The sequence below is a fragment of the Ranitomeya imitator genome, chromosome 1 (assembly GCF_032444005.1).
Source record: "Ranitomeya imitator isolate aRanImi1 chromosome 1, aRanImi1.pri, whole genome shotgun sequence".
Taxonomy (NCBI): Eukaryota; Metazoa; Chordata; class Amphibia; order Anura; family Dendrobatidae; genus Ranitomeya; species Ranitomeya imitator.
Window position 1 is genome coordinate 977,658,298 of NC_091282.1, and position 20,926 is coordinate 977,679,223.

General features: G+C 46.5%; 1 protein-coding gene across 1 annotated transcript in view; it reads right to left on the reverse strand.

Annotated features, from left to right (window-relative positions):
• Nucleotides 1-15,468, reverse strand: part of SGMS2 (sphingomyelin synthase 2) — a 107,164-nt gene extending 91,696 nt beyond the window's left edge. The window contains exon 1 of the mRNA XM_069743874.1: nucleotides 15,228-15,468. The gene's annotated coding sequence lies outside the window, so the exon portion shown is untranslated. The remainder of the gene's footprint in view (nucleotides 1-15,227) is intronic.
• Nucleotides 15,469-20,926: the final 5,458 nt, after the last annotated feature.

Here is a 20,926-nt window from a genome sequence, read left to right on the forward strand (position 1 = left end):
ACGCTACATGTAACGTTTTTTGCTGCCGACGGACCGCTTTTTCCGACCGCGCATGCGCGGCCGGAACTCCTCTCCCACCTCCCCGCACCTCACAATGGGGCAGCGGATGCGATGAAAATCTGCATCCGCTGCACCCGTTGTGCGGCGCAAACAACGCTAGCGTCGCCCGACGCTAGTGTGAAAGTAGCCTTAGCTACATAATGGTCGTTGGCCATAACATGAGACACATCAAACCACATTCATAATAATAATAATCTTTATTTTTTATATAGCGCTAACATATTCCGCAGAGCTTTACAGGTTGCACACATTATCGTCGCTGTCCCTGTTGGGGCTCACAATCTAAATTTCCTATCAGTATGTCTTTGGAATGTGGGAGGAAACCCATGCAAACACAGAGAGAACATACAAACTCTTTGCAGATGTTGTCCTTAGCGGGGCTTGAACCCAGGACTCCAGCGCTGCAAGGCTGCTGTGCTAACCACTGTGCCACCCTGAACATGTATCACTGCCAGAAGTTGTAAAGTAAATATTAACCTCGTTCCTTTAGAATGAGAGACCGAAGTTGACCTCTCAGGTTCTTATCAATTTCGATACCATTGGATGTGACTAATGTCACTACATGTGAATGAAGCTATTCATGTCCAGCCTAAGTAACTACCATGTCATCAGCAAACAATTCACGTCTTTGGATCCTGTAACTATTTTACAATGTAGAACGCATGCCCTCTCCTCAACATCAAACCAAGTCAAACATGTTTACTCAAAGAAACTCGTCATTATTACTGTATATCGATTTAACACTTAGCATATTACATAAAAGACCCTATATTGGTGGCCACGTGGGTTGTCACCCACCCAAGAAACAGACACATTGGTAAATGAAGCTACAAAGCAGATCAGGCCTTCAGAAGATATTCTCGCTTCATTGGAATAGTGAACTTTGGGACAAGGCCACCTTATTTGTCATTCCCACAATCCCTGACCGATTACTCATTCTGACATGTAATAGACAAAATCCAATTTATATTACTTTACAGCTTAGATTAGCAACGACATACATAATGTAAGGTGTGCTCACACTGCTGCTACTCATAATGCTTTTAATAACCTCAAGGCAGGATCAGCAAAGAATACAGCAGATAAAAGTCTACATGAGAGCGAGGTGAATCACTGGCCAAAGATTAACCACCTATTGGTATTTCCTCAAACATAAATCCACAGAAAGAAACGTTTTTACCAGCACATCTAAATGAAGCGAAATCACATTTAGATCAAAGGAATTTGAAGGACATATCAATGCCTTAAACTCTGTGTCATGTTCCTTAAAAGGACTCACATTGGCTCACAATGATGTTACATGTCAAAAGTACATTCACATAAATTCAAGGTTTTACATCAGAACATTGTCCAGAGCACTACACTACATCCACCGGCTCATCTGCGTCCCATAATGAATCCTAGCGATAGCTCTTCCCCTGGTAACAACACACACCATACATCCACATGGTATAATAGAAGTCACAATTCATGAGACCAGGCCATCTTCCATTGCTTTATGGTCCAGGTCTGATAATCAAGCGTCCATACTGGGGCCATTTGGTGATGGAAAGGTGCCATCATAGCTCTCTGACTGGTCTGCGGCTACATAGACAGCAGTGGAATGTTCTAACACCTTTATTTTATAGCTAGCATTCCATTTCCTTCAGTTTGTACATGACATGATAGGCTCAGATCCCACAAAATAGATAGTGAAGGCTAAGCTAAGAACTGACCCTGTTGCTGGTTCACCAGTAATCCTTCTTTGGACCACTTATGGAGGGTACTAAACACAGAATAGCAAGAACACCCCAAAAAAACTACTGTTTGCATGCTCCTTGCACTGAAGACTTATTGAGCCGAGGACGCAACAATCTGATCACTACAAACTAGAAATGTAATGTGCTGTTCAGCTAATCGGCTGCAAAGGCTTTCAGCCACTACAGGGACATTTGCCTAATGTTTTACTTCATTCATTATCATATGTAGATATGATGGTCACAGTATTTGTTGTGCTTTGCTGTCATCTTCTGGCCATTGTTAGAATATGTTGCTCATGTATTACTACTCATCATCATCCCTTCGTCTTCCCTGACATCTTACCTCATCTCACCAAGGTACTGTGAATAAAACCTGTTAAAATTCATCACTGCATCGTCCTTCCCGGATAAAACCAAGTGCAGCTGGTCAAGCATAGTAGGTAAGGCTAGCGAGTAACGCTACCTGCCATTGATTGTACAGAGGTCCGTGCTCACATCTTTTAGACACATTTCACCTACGTACATTGGTGGCAGAATATGTAATGTTAATTAATTTGGAAATAGCGCCATGTAAAAACACAATCGTGGATTTTACATCTGCTACAACAATGTCATTTTTTAATAGAAGCTCTATGAACATTTAGGTTGGATCTTGACATGTGCAACTATTGTAACACGCTAACTTTCAGGAGTTACATCTTTGCAAACATTATTACAGAAGTAACACAAAAAAGCCTTTAACTAAAATTCTTCCTGTAATACAAACTAAAGTATGAAAACACTGCATTGTATCTACTATATAATTGTCTAAGGGTCACTTCCGTCTTTCTGTCTGTCCCAGATATTCATTGGTCGCGGCCTCTGTCTGTCATGGAATCCAAGTCGCTGATTGGTCGTGGCAACATGGCCGCTCCTTCCTCCCCGCAGTCAGTGCCCGCTCCGTACTCCCCTCCAGTCAGCCCTCACACAGGGTTAATGCCAGCGTTACCGCAGCACGGTGTAACGCACTCCGGTTACGCAGCTATTAACCCAGTGTGACCAACTTTTTACTATTGATGATGCGTATGCAGCATCAATAGTAAAAAGATCTACTGTTACAAATAATAATAAAAGAAAAAAACGTTATTCTCACCCTCCGACGTGTCGTCCTTTCCTCGGCAGTGCAAGCGGCAGGTTCCGGTGCTAAGGATGCTATGCGAGAAGGACCTGCCATGACGTCACGGTCATGTACTGCAACGTCATCACAGGTCCTGCGCTCATACCAAACCTGGGACCGGAAGCTGTCGCGTGCACCTCACACAGGCGACAGGACTACAAGGGCCCTTCAGAAGGTGAGTATGTTTATTTTTTATTTTTTAACCTGTTACATACGTGGCTGGGAAATATACTACGTAGGTGGGCAATATACTACGTAGCTAGGCAATATACTACGTGACTGGCCAATATACTACGTGGCTCTGTGCTATATACGTGGCTCTGTGCTGTATACTACGTGACTGGGCAATATACTACGTGACTGGGCAATATACTACATCACTGGGCAATATACTATGAGGCTGGGCAATATACTACATCACTGGGCAATATACTACGTGGCTGGGCAATATACTACGTGGCTGGGCAATATACTACGTGGCTGGGCAATATACTACGTGGCTCTGTGCTGTATACTACGTGGCTGGGCAATATACTACGTGGCTGGGCAATATGCTACGTGACTGGCCAATATACTACGTGACTGGCCAATATACTACGTGGACATGCATATTCTAGAATACCCGATGCGTTAGAATCGGGCCACCATCTAGTATTCTTATAAGCAGTCTGAGGTTTTCCAGGAAACTATGGTTTATTTTCTTTCTGAGGACCCTCCCTAATAGTGGAACTGACTCTAGCCATGTTCTATATCACATATCCAAGATACTAGCCTATTATTTATCATCTCACGTCAGCGTTTTGACATCCGTCAGGATCTGCTTGGAGCCACAATGGGGTCTGCCTCAGTTTGTTACACTGGGGAACTCCCAGTACAGGGAATTACTTGTCAAGTACACAGCATGTGGCTGACCAGTTCAGCCTTGATCTCTAAAAGAAACCGCATGTCTCCAACATGTCTTCTGACAAACACCCAGAGGACCAATGTATTATAGACAAATTTCAGCCAGAGTACAGTGTTGGGAGGTGAAGACACTTCAGCTACTTGTTATAGTGATCACAGACCCTCATCTCTAAGTGAGGGTAGGCCACCACATGAGAGGCCACCACAATTACAGATCTACAAATAAACATACGCACTCTGCAATAAAGACTGCATAAAATGATGAGGTAAATATCTGTGCTATATATTATATTTCCTGACCGTCTGACCATAAAAGACAAGTGATTAGCGGTGCGGACAAGAATAAAACTTCAGAGAAAAGCAAAACGGTCATCCAAACTTCCACATATAAATCAGTTTATTACAGAAGCAACCATTTACACATTGGTAATAGGCTGCAACAGCAATCCGTGGTACAGATAATAGTGTGAAAAATGTTCTCAGGTCCTTTAACAACAGTGATCTAACAAAAAAAAAAAATAGAGCCCCTTTACCGTAATTTCAGAAATCTGTCTGTACCAGAGCTAATTCAATAAGAATATGTCACCATATCAATTTAATTTACAGTGGGTACGGAAAGTATTCAGACCCCTTTATTTTTTCACTCTGTTTCATTGCAGCCATTTGGTAAATTCAAAGAAGTTCATGTTTTTCACATTAATGTACACTCTGCAACCTCACTTCGACTGAAAAAAAAAAAAAATGTATACATTTTTGCAAATTTAATCAAGAAAAACTGAAATATCACAAGGTCATAAGTATTCAGACCCTTTGCTCAGACACTCATATTTAAGTCAAATGCTGTCCATTTCATTGTGATCTTCCTTGAGATGGTTTTACTCCTTCATTGGAGTCCAGCTGTCTTTAACTAAACTGATAGGACTTGATTTGGAAAGGCACCCATCTATCTATATAAGACCTAACCGTGCAAGTCAGACCTAATGAGAACCATGAGGTCAAAGGAACTGACCAAAGGAGCTCAGAGACAGAATTGTGGCAAGGCACAGATCTGGCCAAGGTTACAACAGAATTTCGCAGTGGTCAAGGTTCCTAAGAGCACAGTGGCCTCCCTAATCCTTAAATGGAAGAAGTTTGGGACCATCAGAAGTCTTCCTAGACCTGGCCGTCCAGCCAAACTGAGCAATCGTGGGAGAAGAGCCTTGGTGAGAGAGGTAAAGAAGAACCCCAAGATCATTGTGGCTGAGATTTAGAGATGCAGTAGGGAGATGGGAGAAAGTTCCACAAAGTCAACTATCACTGCAGCCCTCCACCTGTCGGGCCTTTATGGCAGAGTGGTCCGACGGAAGCAGGCTTTCATGTCTTGCACTGAGGAGAGGCTCAGTGCAAGACATGAAAGTCTGTGTTTCCTAAAAAACACATGAAGGACTCCCAGACTATGAGAAATAAGATTCTGTGGTCTGATGACACTAAGATAGACCTTTTGGTGATACTTCTAAGCGCTGTGTGTGGAGAAAACCAGGCACTGCTCATCACTGCCCAATACAATCCCAATAGTGAAACACGGTGGTGGCAGCATCATGCTATGGGGGTGTTTTTCAGCTGCAGGGACAGGACGACTGGCTGTCATTGAAGGAAACATGAATGCAGCCAAGTACAGAGATATCCTGAATGAAAACCTCTTCCAGAGTGCTCTGGACCTCAGACTTGGCTGAAGGTTCACCTTCCAACAAAACAATACCCCTAAAGCACACAGCTAAAATAACAAAGGAATGGCTTCAGAACAACTCTCTGACCATTCTTGACTGGCCCAGCCAGAGCCCTGACCTAAAGCCAACTGAGCATCTCTGGAGAGACCTGAAAATAGCTGTCCACCAATGTTCACCATCCAACCTGAAGGAACTGGAGAGGATCTGCAAGGAGGAATGGCCGAGGATCCCCAAATCCAGGTGTGAAAAACTTGTTGCATCATTCCCAAGATGATTTTTTGAATTTACCAAATGGCTGCAGTGAAACAAAGAGTGAAAAATGTAAAGGGGTCTGATACTTTCCGTACCCACTGTATGCCCACACTGCAATAGTGAAACTGGCATATATGGCATTTGTATTCTGCAAATAGATGGGGGGCTCAAGTAACATAAGGGAACTATATGACCTAATACCCAAATATAATCTTTACTAGATGGTGGCCCGATTCTAACGCATCGGGTTTTCTAGAATATGCATGTCCACGTAGTATATTGCCCAGCCACGTACTATATTGCCCAGCGACATAGTATATTGCCCAGCAACGTAGTATACAGCACAGAGCCACGTAGTATATTGCCCAGCCACGTACTGTATATTGCCCAGTTACATAGTATATTGCCCAGTGACGTAGTATACAGCACAGAGCCACAAAGTATATTGCACAGCCCACGAAGTATATTGCCCAGTCACGTAGTATATTGCCCAGTCACGTAGTATACAGCACAGAGCCACGTAGTATATTGCCCAGCCACGTAGTATATTGCCCAGTGACGTAGTATACAGCACAGAGCTACGTAGTATATTGCACAGCCCACGTAGTATATTGCCCAGCCACGTAGTATATTGTCCAGCCACGTAGTATACTGCCCAGAGCATATTGCTCAGCCACGTAGTATATTGCCCAGTTACGCAGTATATTGCCCAGCCACATAGTATATTGCCCAGTGACGTAGTATACAGCACAGAGCCACGTAGCATATTGCACAGCGATGTAGTATATTGCACAGCGCCACGTAGTATATTGCACAGCGACGTAGTATATTGCCCAGCTACGTAGTATATTGCCCAGCCACGTATGTCACAGTTTAAAAAAATAAAAATAAACATAGTCACCTTCCGATCCGAGGGCCCCTTGTAGTTCGGTCGGCAGCTTCCAGTCCCAGGGTGTGATGACGTCGCGGTCACATGACCGTGACGTCATGGCAGGTCCTTCTCGCGCAGGACCTGTGATGACGTCGCGGTCACATGACCGTGACGTCATGGCAGGTCCTTCTCGCACAGGCCCTGTGATAACGTCGCGGTTACATGACCGTGACGTCATGGCAGGTCCTTCTCCCATACCATCGTTGCCTCCAGAACTTGCCGCTTGCATGGAGCGGTTACCGGAGCGTAGCGAGGAGCGGGAAAGGCGGCGGAAGGTGAGTATATAATGATTTTTTATTTTTTTTAAATTATTTTTAACATTAGATCTTTTTACTATTGACGCTGCATAGGCAGCATCAATAGTAAAAACTTGGTCACACAGGGTTAATAGCGGCGGTAACGGAGTGAGTTACCCGCGGCATAACGCGGTCCGTTACCGCTGGCATTAACCCTGTGTGAGCAGTGACTGCGGGGAGTATGGAGCGGGCGCTGACTGAAGGGGAGTAGGGAGGGACTAATCGGACTGTGGCCGTCGATGATTGGTCGTGGCAGCCATGACAGGTAGCTGGCGAGACCAATCAGCGACTTGGATTCCATAACAGACAGAGGCCGCGACCAATGAATATCCGTGACAGACAGAAGGACAGACAGAAAGACGGAAGTGACCCTTAGACAATTATATACGGTAGTAGATAGTGGCTCCAATGGTGTAGCTTTGTACGCAGGTTACTGGGCTGCAACACGCAGACAAGGACAAGGCAGAAGTAACCAACTTAACTATGGTATTTATTTATTCTACGGGTATGAATATAGGAAAGGGGTGATTTGCATGAAAAAGTAGTTCATGGATAACAGGGTTAAAACAGAGTACAATATTTAATATACATTAACATCAGTTATCAACACAATATAACTCTTGCAGAGGGATACATTACATAAATCCTATTTCTAACTGGAGCAATGACAACAGTAATAAGGGTACCACTATAAAAATCCCCTTCATAGAGTAGGCCCTAGCGGGGGTCTCTTGTTTCTTCCCGCTAGGCTGCAAGTCCTTTTGGCAAAGTCTATCACTGCTCTCTGTGCCTCTTGCATTCTGGACGGTATCCACCCTGCCTGTTGCACCACCCCTGACTGACCCCTGTACCGTACCTCAATGTTGGGAGTAACGGCCTGGCTCATTTGCTCCTCATGACCACCGCAGTGGACATCCACTTCCAGATTAGAGTCAGCACATTGTCTTGGGTGCTTGACCTGTGTCTGGTGGGCCAGGACAGATGACGCCTGGGCCTCGGGTCTTGACCGCTGCAGGTCTAGGCCTCAGATCTTGACAGGTGTGGTCTGGTGCACACCAGAACCCACCGGTTCAGGTCTCTAGGCTCATTCTGGAATCTCGGCCACCGCGTCCCTCTCAGCACACGTCCTGCTGGTCTCCTTCATTGGCGCCATACTGCTTCCTGCCTTGTCACTCTGTTTTGTTTAGTTTTTTTTATATCGGAGACATGTGTCACAGAAATCACCCCGACCCGGTGCCCTCTTTGAACCCGTCCTCCCTACAACACTTCCTTTCTTCTGGTTCTGCAGGGTTCTGTTTGAGCAGTAGACGGCAGTCTATAAATCACAAATGGAGCACACTGCTGGGGAATCTCATCTTGCACTGTACACAACTTACTTACATCTTCTATTATGAGATAGATCTTCAACACAGCTCTTCAGTTTTTGAAAAACTACAACTACATCTAATATTATCAAACAGAAAAAATAACGTTATACCTCAAAAATAAAACAATTCATTGGTTGTCCTCCTATCAAAAGTGCACAGGAGTAGAAATTTGACTTGTTTAGAAGTAGGAAAAAAACGACTGTAATTAAGATCAGTGACAAACTCCAGAGTCCTCACCAGTCCCTTCCAAGGAATCATGTCTGAGTATCCAGGACTAATGAACAAGACCTGCACAACATCTCCACTAAAAGAAGACCAGGGCCGTTTCTGGACCCCAATAATCTGACTTGTATGATACATCTGAATGAATTAAAGGATTTCATAAAAAACAAGAAAAATGATATACCAAACATTATAAAGGGGATTAAAAAGAACAAAAAAAAAAAAAAAACTGTATTGTCTACAAATACCCAATAAGGGAAAATTGTGAGCGATCTAAAAGGAAGCTAATTACATCTATGGAATTTTTCCATAAAGGAAAAACCACAAAATGCTTAAGGTTATGTTAATTATACTCAATTCTATCATCTAGTACAGGGGTGGGCAATTATTTTTGCCATGGGGCCGCATGAGAAATTTGGATGGTTTCAGAGGGCCGGACAAATATAATTAACTCATTTGTACCCAATACTGTAGTATACATATGCTATCTTTTCATAAACAAACAGTATGTTAAACAATGCAGACATTTACATTTCATTTGTGCCCCCATAATGTCCAGATTTCATTCATTTGTGCCCCCATAATGTCCAGATTTCATTTGTGCCCCCATAATGTCCAGATTTCATTTGTGCCCTGCCCCATAATGTCCAGATTGCATTTGTGCCCCCATAATGTCCAGATTTCATTCATTTGTGCCCCCATAATGTCCAGATTTCATTCATTTGTGCCCCCATAATGTCCAGATTTCATTCATTTGTGCCCCCATAATGTCCAGATTTCATTCATTTGTGCCCCCATAATGTCCAGATTTCATTCATTTGTGCCCCCATAATGTCCAGATTTCATTCATTTGTGCCCCCATAATGCCCAGATTTCATTCATTTGTGCCCCCATAATGTCCAGATTTCGTTCATTTGTGCCCCCATAATGTCCAGATTTAATTTGTGCCCCCATAATATCCAGATTTCATTTGTGCCCCCATAATGTCCAGATTTCATTCATTTGTGCCCCCATACTGTCCTGATTTGTCACTTGTGCCCCCATACTGTCCTGATTTGTCACTTGTGCCCCCATAGTGACAAATCAGGACAGTATGGGGGCACAAGTAACAAATCAGGACAGTATGGGCCCCATACTGTCCTGATTTGTCACTTGTGCCCCCATACTGTCCTGATTTGTCACTTGTGCCCCCATACTGTCCTGATTTGTCACTTGTGCCCCCATAGTGACAAATCAGGACAGTATGGGGGCACAAGTGACAAATCAGGACAGTATGGGGCCCATACTGTCCTGATTTGTCACTTGTGCCCCCATACTGTCCTTATATGTCACTTGTGCCCCCATAGTATGGGGGCACAAGTGACAAATCAGGACAGTATGGGGCCCATACTGTCCTGATTTGTCACCTGTGCCCCCATCATACTGTCCTGACTCCTGATAATTGTGCCCCACAGCCCCATAATGTCCTGTTTGTGCTGCCCCCATCCGCATCCCCCCAGGGCTGGCCGCTGCTCCCTCCCCCTCCCCCCCTATCATGCATGCAGGTAGGCAGGTGCCAGGCAGCTCCATTACCCGGTCCCCGCGGCCGCGGTATGGAGCACTTACCACCGACCACCGGCACCGTCTGACCCCACAAGTTACCACAGTACAGCCGCACAGAACACTGGCGTCCGGCGCAACGGATGAAGGAGCAGCGCAGCAACCTGTGTCACGCTCAGTGACGTCACCCGCTGCTGGCGCTTCCCTGATGCGGAAGTGTCAGCGTCTCTCAGCGGACAGGGGTTTCAATGCAAGGCGCACAGGTGCAGGCGCTGGAGTGGCTGAAGAGAAGGGGAACCTGGCTGGTAGCGCTGTAGCGACGCGCAGCAGCTGCACTGTCTCTGGCGGCTGGCCGAGCAGTGCCGCGGGCCGTTTAAAATCATCAGGCGGGCCGGATGCGGCCCGCAGGCTTCATCTTGCCCAGGTCTGATCTAGTAGATGAAAAGTGCTTGCACTCATATTATATGGATGAATCATCCTATGGACAGCTTGTATATAGTCTATATGTTACAACATACCTTAAAATATTTCTAAACATTTTGCTTTGGAAAAACAATATTATCTATAATATTTATATTTCTATCTCTGTTCTCCGCATCTATTAATGCATGTATATAACCAAATACTGCACCCTTTCTTTTACTGCATCAGAGTTTTGCCACCTAATCTGAGAGCAGCTTAATGAAGAGACAGAGACCCTGATTCCAGTGGTGTCATATACTCAGACCCTTGCAGTAGTTTTGATAAAATTACAGTTTTATCAGCAGATGATTATCTTTTGAAGACCAGTAAACCTACTGCCAGGTAGCCCTCCATATTCATGAGCTCTGTATAACCCTGCCCCCATTACTGATTGACAGCTTTCTGCCTATGCACAGAGTACACAGAAAGCTGTCAATCAGAGGTGTGGGTTGTGTTATAAAGGGCTCAGCATTCAGATCTGGTGGATCTGCAGCAGATAAAATAGGCAGCAAACTGCCAAGTAAATGACATGGCTGGAATCAAGGTCTCTGCCCTTGCATCATGCTCTCATATAGGATAGCAAAAGCTTGGTGACAAACTCTATTTAAGGTGGATTTATATGTGACAAGTATTGTTGCAGAAATGTTTACTTCACATATACTTGCAGAAATCTATGTGCTCACAGCCACATACCAAAAAGAGACTGAAACCGCAGCGACAAAAATGTGATTGAAGAAAACACACTCAAAATGCAATAAAAAAAACTGCAACTCCATATAAATATGGAAAGCCAAACTGACCTCTCCCCCTTGCACTCGGGAAAGGCAGGGTCCCAGATCCCCAACAATCACATCAAATCTTTTTAAGGTGGTAATAGCCATGGACTCGAGTTGTGGGAATTTTGCGCACCCGCCTGCCCGTAATTTCTAGGGGCTATAATATGAAAGGAGCGCTTTAACTTCAGCTCTTCTACTAAGGCTGAACAACACATTTCTTATTCTAAGAAAAGGCACATTGATCAAAAAACTGAAAATAAGCGCTGAAAGGAAGACAGATATTGACAGAATGACTTCACACAAAGTACAACACAAATATAGAGTGTCTAAAAATATCAGCCAGGAGCAGCGAACACTGGGAGAAATGCCTGCACTCCTATTATAGAGCGCCATTCACACCTTCCTCACTGCAGAAAGCTCAAAGTGACCACCAAGCCAACAGCAATGCTTCCAATATGGGAATACTGGGCTCTGCCAGGGAAGGGCAACCTCACCACCTGCAAACCGCATCCAACTGGGTCCCACCAGGGTCCAGCCAAGGCCTGTACCATACAACATGGCTTTTTAGACTCCACACCCTGGGAGAACCCTTTGCACTTTGGCATCCCATACTAATAGTGTGTACTTACGCACGTCCTGCAAGGTTACACTAACATGCTTCCTACGTCGGATACCCCTGGGTCCACCTCCTGTAGGTGTACACTCCCCAAAAAAGTGCACGGCAGAGCTCACATTCACGCTGCCATCACCATTACAGTCTACGGGCCCCATCTGTTCATGCGTCCGAACCCAGAGTTGAGGGGGAATTTGGGACGTATGCCCCGACGGGGACACTGAACGCAACATGAAAGCATCCGGATAGAGACTCACTTTTATGATTTTTCCACTTGTAGAAATATTCTGTTGACCCAGAACAAGAATCAGCATCCACCAGAGCAGATTAGGATTATGGAACGTTTGAGATTTTACACATCGGGTCAACTAAGAACCAGATCTACAACTCTAAAACCCATAGATGTTTAGGTTTTCCAAAGTGAACCCCAACATGCTTGATCTTTTTCCACCTGACATTATGATGGGGGCAGAGTACGGCCCCACCCCCACATACATATTAGATAGCCCTCTCCCTCCGTCATCTATGGAAAGACTGACATTATGGAACGGAGGTATCCAGAGAGGCAGACGTGGTGAAAGCTCTGCTGTCCGCCAATGGGCAAGGCAAGAACATAACGTGCAGAACTGACAGAAATCGCGCCCCAGGCCATTTCCTTCCTACACCCGCTCTTGACCCCACTGCACAACAATTTTTACTTGACAACGTCAATGCATATAGAATCCCCCAAAGTGAAATCCCGTCATGGAGTGCGGCTTCTATTTCATTTTGATGAAAGGGTAATCGTCACATGAATGGAAAGTTATACCTCTTCCGTCCTCCTTCAGATCAGCCACACTTTATTAAAGGGGCTTCACAGATGGCGCTCCTGCTGGTTTGTGATCACGTGCGGCACGGACTCATGGCCGAAGCGGCTAATCACAAGCTATGCCTGACCCTGGTTGTTATGCTGCAATCACCAGCGAGGTTGTGGGGTTTTTGTGTTTTTTTTTTAATATACCTGCAAAATCCCTTTAAGTTTCATTCCAATGAACCCTTAAAAAAAAAAAAAAATTGCATTCACGTCAGTTCCTTAAAATAAGAAAGCTACTGTCACCAGCTACCATCCAGATGTCAATACCGTACACAGGAGTATTTAAAGGGCCTTTATTTGTGTCTACAGCTAGTAAAGGGAGGATTTCGGGCAATAAATCTGCATTATGAGATTGTTAGTTTAGCAATTACCTAACTTCAAACTGGAGTTTCTTGTATAATTACACAGAGCTATAGGGGCGAACTACAGTAACCTATGTGCGTAGCAACTGTGATAGTGCGACACTCCCAGCCAGGCGCCGCCACATACCAGGGCAGGACGCAGTACACACACATGCTGCACTTTACCCTGCAGGATCTCACTGGATAGTATGCATCGTCTTCACTTATCGCCTGGTCTGACCGTCCATTGTTGGTCACTTTCAGCTAATTATTACTTTTTATAGATTATAATACCACTCTGGTAGATCGGCACAGGACCAGAAATATGAACACAGAAAAAGAAGACTCCTTGGAGGGGACTTTTCCCAAAATTTCCTCCAATCTATAAAGTTAGAGTTTTTATGGCTGCTCTATGAAGGATATGGCAGGAGAGGAGAACGCACCTGGTGTAAGATATGGCAGCTATACCCTCATAATTATCTGCCCTGTGCCCCTCAGGAGGGCAGCTTTATCAGTTACAGGGCAGACTGGCACAGTGCCATGTAGTCCTCATGCTATATTGTATGTGGGTCACAGTTGCCATATCGCAGGTGCGCAGGGGGACCATATCGCAGGTGCGCAGGGGGACCATATCGCAGGGGGACCATATCGCAGGGGGACCATATCGCAGGTGCGCAGGGGGACCATATCGCAGGTGCACAGGGGGACCATATCGCAGGGGGACCATATCGCAGGTGCGCAGGGGGACCATATCGCAGGTGCGCAGGGGGACCATATCGCAGGTGCGCAGGGGGACCATATCGCAGGTGCGCAGGGGGACCATATCGCAGGTGCGCAGGGGGACCATATCGCAGGTGCGCAGGGGGACCATATCGCAGGTGCGCAGGGGGACCATGTCGCATGTGTGCAGGGTCGGATGCCATATTGTATGTGGGTGACTGTTGCCATATTGCAGGAGTGCAGGGGGGCCATAACGCAGGTGCGCAGGGGGACCATATCGCAGGTGCGCAGGGGGACCATATCGCAGGTGCGCAGGGGGACCATATCGCATGTGTGCAGGGGGACCATGTCGCATGTGTGCAGGGTCGGATGCCATATTGTATGTGGGTGACTGTTGCCATATTGCAGGAGTGCAGGGGGGTCATGTCGCAGGTGCGCAGGGGGGTCATGTCGCAGGTGCGCAGGGGGTTCATGTCGCAGGTGCGCAGGGGGTTCATGTCGCAGGTGCGCAGGGGGGTCATGTCGCAGGTGCGCAGGGGGGCCATGTCGCAGGTGCGCAGGGGGACCATGTCGCAGGTGCGCAGGGGGGCCATGTCGCAGGTGGGCAGGGGGGCCATGTCGCAGGTGGGCAGGGGGACCATGTCGCAGGTGCGCAGGGGGACCATGTCGCAGGTGCGCAGGGTGGGATGCCATATTGTATGTGGGTGACTGTTGCCATATTGCAGGAGTGCAGGGGGGCCATAACGCAGGTGCGCAGGGGGGTCATGTCGCAGGTGCGCAGGGGGGTCATGTCGCAGGTGCGCAGGGGGGTCATGTCGCAGGTGCGCAGGGGGACCATGTGGCAGGTGCGCAGGGGGACCATGTCGCAGGTGGGCAGGGGGACCATGTCGCAGGTGAGCAGGGGGACCATGTCGCAGGTGAGCAGGGGGACCATGTCGCAGGTGAGCAGGGGGACCATGTCGCAGGTGAGCAGGGGGACCATGTGGCAGGTGCGCAGGGGGACTATATCGCAGGTGCGCAGGGGGATGCCATATTGTATGTTGGTGACTGTTGCCATATTGCAGGAGTGCAGGGGGACCATATAGCAACATCACATGGCACAATATGCAACAGTGACTGCAATGTGCCAACTAGTGGCATGGCAGCAGCCTTCACTAGTGGCTCCTGGGATGCAGGTAGTATGGAGACAGATAAATAGGTGATGGAGAAAGATACAGAATAATATATAGATATAAGAGAAAGACTGGATAAATGAACGCTCAGCATTGAGCTCCTAGAAGCTGGTACCTACCCGGCTGCTCCTCCTCTCACTGGCAAACTTTGCGGCCGGCAGCACTCTCCTGGCGGGTCGGCTGGGGTGCAGACAGTGCCGGCGGGCAGACACTCCGCTCCCGAGTGCGGCTCTCTGCGCGTTTCCAATCGTCTTCATGGTCCTGCCCGACCCCTTTTCCCGGTGTACCAGCCTCAGCGCTCTCCTCCTCCACCTGACATCACAGTCCGCTCCCAGTGCTCACACTCACCGCCCACTCCGTGACCAAACCCTGACGACTCACTGCCGGCTCCTGTCAGGCGGGGGGGGGGGCAGGACCGGTGCCGGCTCCATTCTCCTGTCAGGCGGGGGGCAGGACCGGTGCCGGCTCCGTTCTCCTGTCAGGCGGGGGGACAGGACCGGTGCCGGCTGCGTTCTCCTGTCAGGCGGGGGGCAGGACCAGTCGATGCTGCTGATTCATGCAGAATATCGATCACTCGCTGCCGTCATTGGATACTGGATCCGTCTTACGATCTGATCTGCCACGTGTGATCACAGCCCTAAACTTTCTAATCTGCAGAGGGAAAACTGCGCTGAATAACTGGCAACAAGGATTTCCCATTACAAACAACCAGAAGTGTTTTGTGCAAGTTTTCACAGATTTTGCAAAAAACAGTGTGAACAATCCCTAAGGCTAGGTTCACATTAGGGTTTCTGTGCGCAGCGTATCATCTGCATGAGCAAACGCATGTCAAAACCCATGCAAAAGCATGCTCACGCCTCCGCATCATCTTACGCATTACACAAAAAACCCGCTCTGTGTGCATGCGTTTAAATGCATTTTGGCATGCGTTAGCATTTATGCGCATGGTGGAGGTGGTGACATCATTTCCTGGACATGCACAGTCTGAAGTATGCATGCGTATTGAACGCATGCGTATGCATGTCCTTGCGTATCAATGCGTTCCCATAGACAGTGATGCGTTTTATTGATGCACTCATCCGCATGCGCATGATTGCGCAATATTTGACCCCTCAAAAAATGCAACATGCGTTCGCCGCACTCCGGGAAACGAAGCATGCGAACCGCATCCGCATGTAAACGCATGTCTCTGCGTACACCATGTTAAAGATATGTATGCGTGATGCATTCGGATGTATACGGATCATGCGCTGCGCACAGAAACACTAATGTGAACCCGGCCTAACAGTCACATTCTATTAGGGCAGGTGCAGACGACCACATTGTAGGTGTGAGTGCGAACCAACAAGACATGGGATAGCGCTCGGAGCAGTGTTAGCCTGTGAGGCCGTGCACATGTCCGAGTTTTTGATACATGCCCATGTTGGATCGGATATTAAAGGGAATCTGTCACCCCAAAATTCGCCTATAAGCTAAGACCACCACCATCAGGGGCGGTCCGGTCCGATAGGCGTCGCAGTCTGGTCCAGGGCCTCCTATCTTCATACGATGTCGTCCTCTTCTTTTCTTCCTGCCGCGGCTCCAGCGCAGGTGTACTTTGTCTGCCCTGTTGAGGGCATAGCAAAGTACTGCAGTGGGCAGGTGCCAGGAAAGCTCACAGAGGCCCAGTGCCTGCGCACTGCAGTACTTTGCTCTGCCCTCAACAGGGCAAATCAGTATGCCTGTGCTGGAGCGCGATGCCGGGAGCAATGAAGAAGCAGGAGGGCAGCGATCATAAGATGGGAGGCGCTGGACCCGGACATGCGACACCCATCGGACCGGACCGCCCCCCGGGTGAGTATAATAAAACTTATTTTTATTATCTATTAAGTTGGACCGGGGGCTTATCTACAGCTTTATAGAATGCTGTAGATAAGCCAAGAAAGGCCGTGGCCGTATCTTATATTGGCCAAAACTGCTGACAGGTTCCCTTTAAGTGGTGAAAAAAATCCAAAGTTTCTTAACCCCTTTCTGACATCGGACGTACTATCCCGTCCATGTGGGGTGGGCCCCTATGACCATGGACGGGATAGTACGTCCAGCGCGATCGGCGGCGCTCACGGGGGGAGCGCCGCCGATCGCGGCCGGGTGTCAGCTGCCTATCGCAGCTGACATCCGGCACTATGTGCCAGGAGCGGTCACGGACCGCCCCCGGCACATTAACCCCTGGCACACCGCGATCAAAGATGATCGCGATGTGCCGGCGGTGCAGGGAAGCACCGCGCAGGGAGGGGGCTCCCTGCGGGCTTCCCTGAGCCCCCCGCAGCAACGCGATGTGATCGCGTTGCTCCGGGGGTCTCCTACCTCCCTCCCTCCCTGCTCGAGCCCCGGATCCAAGATGGCCGCGGATTCGGGTCCTGCAGGGAGGGAGGTGGCTTCACAGAGCCTGCTCAGAGCAGGCACTGTGAAGCAGCCTGCACTCCTATCAGATCGGTGATCTGACAGAGTGCTGTGCAAACTGTCAGATCACTGATCTGTGATGTCCCCCCCTGGGACAAAGTAAAAAAGTTAAAAAAAAAAATTTCAAATGTGTAAAAAAAAATAAAAAAAAATATTCCAAAATAATGAAAAAAAAAAAAATATTATTCCCATAAATACATTTCTTTATCTAAATAAAAAAAACAAAACAATAAAAGTACATATATTTAGTATCGCCGCGTCCGTAACGACCCGACCTATAAAACTGTCCCACTAGTTAACCCCTTCAGTAAACACCGTAAGAAAAAAAAAAAAGCGAGGCAAAAAACAACGCTTTATTATACCGCCGAACAAAAAGTGGAATAACACGCGATCAAAAAGACAGATATAAATAACCATGGTACCGCTGAAAACGTCATCTTGTCCCGCAAAAAACGAGCCGCCATACAGCATCATCAGCAAAAAAATAAAAAAGTTATAGTCCTGAGAATAAAGCGATGCAAAAATTATTATTTTTTCTATAAAATAGTTTTTATCGTATAAAAACGCCAAAACATAAAAAAATGATATAAATGAGGTGTCGCTGTAATCGTACTGACCCGAAGAATATAACGGCTTTATCAATTTTACCAAACGCGGACGGTATAGACGCCTCCCCCAAAAGAAATTCATGAATAGCTGGTTTTTGGTCATTCTGCCTCACAAAAATCGGAATAAAAAGCGATCAAAAAATGTCATGTGCCCGAAAATGTTACCAATGAAAACGTCAACTCGTCCCGCAAAAAACAAGACCTCACATGACTATGTGGACCAAAATATAGAAAAATTATAGCTCTCAAAATGTGGTAACGCAAAAAATATTTTTTGCAATAAAAAGCGTCTTTCAGTGTGTGACGGCTGCCAATCATAAAAATCCGCTAAAAAACCCGCTATAAAAGTAAATCAAACCCCCCTTCATCACCCCCTTAGTTAGGGAAAAATTAAAAAAATGTATTTATTTCCATTTTCCCATTAGGGCTAGGGTTAGAGTTAGGGCTAGGGTTAGAGTTAGGGTTAGGGCTAGGGTTAGGGCTAGGGTTAGGGTTAGGGCTAGGGTTAGGGCTAGGGATAGGGCTAGGGTTAGGGCTAGGGTTAGGATTAGGGTTAGGGCTAGGGTTCGGGCTAGGGTTAGGGCTAGGGCTACAGTTTGGGTTGGAGCTAAAGTTACAGTTAGGGTTTAGATTACATTTACGGTTGGGAATAGGGTTGGGATTAGGGTTAGGGGTGTGTCAGGGTTAGGGGTGTGGTTAGGGTTACTGTTGGGATTAGGGTTAGGGATGTGTTTGGATTAGGGTTTCAGTTATAATTTGGGGGTTTCCACTGTTTAGGCACATCAGGGGCTCTCCAAACGCGACATGGCATCCGATCTCAATTCCAGCCAATTCTGCGTTGAAAAAGTAAAACAGTGCTTCTTCCCTTCCAAGCTCTCCCGTGTGCCCAAACAGGGGTTTACCCCAACATATGGGGTATCAGCGTACTCAGGACAAATAGGACAACAACTTTTGGGGTCCAATTTCTCCTGCTACCCTTGGGAAAATACAAAACTCGGGGCTAAAACATATTTTTTGTGGGGAAAAAAAGGATTTTTTATTTTCACGGCTCTGCGTTATAAACTGTAGTGAAACACTTGGGGGTTCAAAGTTCTCACAACACATCTATATTAGTTCCCTGGGGGGTCTAGTTTCCAATATGGGGTCACTTGTGGGGGGTTTCTACTGTTTAGGTACATTAGGGGTTCTGCAAACGCAATGTGACGTCTGCAGACCATTCCATCTAAGTCTGCATTCCAAATGGCGCTCCTTCCCTTCCGAGCTCTGCCATGCGCTCAAACGGTGGTTTCCCCCAACATACGGGGTATCAGCGTACTCAGGACAAATTGGACAACAACTTTTGGGGTCGAATTTCTCCTCTTACCCTCGGGAAAATACAAAACTGGGGGCTAAAAAATAATTTTGGGGGAAAAGATTTTTTTTTTTAATTTTCACGGCTCTGCGTTACAAACTGTAGTGAAACACTTGGGGGTTCAAAGCTATCACAACACATCTAGATGAGTTCTATAGGGGGTCTAGTTTCCAAAATGGTGTCACTTGTGGGAGGTTTCTACTGTTTAGGTACATTAGGGGCTCTGCAAATGCAATGTGACACCTGCAGACCATTCCATCTAAGTCCTCATTCCAAATGGAGCTCCTTCCCTTCCGAGCCCTCCCATGCACCCAAACAGTGGTTCCCCCCCACATATGGGGTATCAGCGCACTCAGGACAAATTGGACAACAAATTGTGGGGTCGAATTTCTCCTGTTACCCTCGGGAAAATATAAAACTGGGGGCTAAAAAATAATTTTTGTGGGAAAAAAATTTTGTTTTATTTTTACGGCTCTCCATTATAAACTTCTGTGAAGCCCTTGGTGGGTCAAAGCACTCAGCACACATCTAGATAAGTTCCTAAGGGGGTCTACTTTCCAAAATGGTGTCACTTGTGGGGGGTTTCTACTGTTTAGGTATATTAGGGGCTCTGCAAACGCAATGTGACACCTGCAGACCATTCCATCTAAGTCTGCATTCAAATGGCACTCCTTCCCTTCTGAGCCCTCCCATCCGCTTAAACAGTGGTTTACCCCCACATATGAGCTATCAGCGTACTCAGGACAAATTGTACAACAACTTTTGGTGTCCAATTTCTTCTCTTACCCTTGGGAAAATAAAAAATTGGGGGCGAAAAGATAATTTTTGTGAAAAAATATGATTTTTTATTTTTACGGTTCTACATTATAAACTTCTGTGAAGCACTTGGTGGGTCAAAGTGCTCACCACACCTCTAGATAAGTTCCTTATGGGGTCTACTTTCCAATATGGTGTCACTTGTGGGGGGTTTCAATGTTTAGCCACATCAGGGGCTCTCCAAACGAAACATGGCGTCCCATCTCAATTCCAGTCAATTTTGCATTGAAAAGTCAAATGGCGCTCCTTCGCTTCCGAGCTCTGCCATGCGCCCAAACAGTGGTTTACCCCCACATGTGGGGTATTGGCATACTCAGGACAAATTGTACAACAATGTTTGTGGTCCATTTTCTCCTGTTACCCTTGGTAAAATAAAACAAATTGGAGCTGAATTAAATTTTTTGTGAAAAAAAGTTAAATGTTCATTTTTATTTAAACATTCAAAAAATTCCTGTGAAGCACGAGAAGGGTTAATAAACTTCTTGAATATGGTTTTGAGCACCTTGAGGGGTGTAGTTTTTAGAATGGTGTCACACTTGGGTATTTTCTATCATATAGACCCCTCAAAATGACTTCAAATGAGATGTGGTCCCTAAAATAAAAT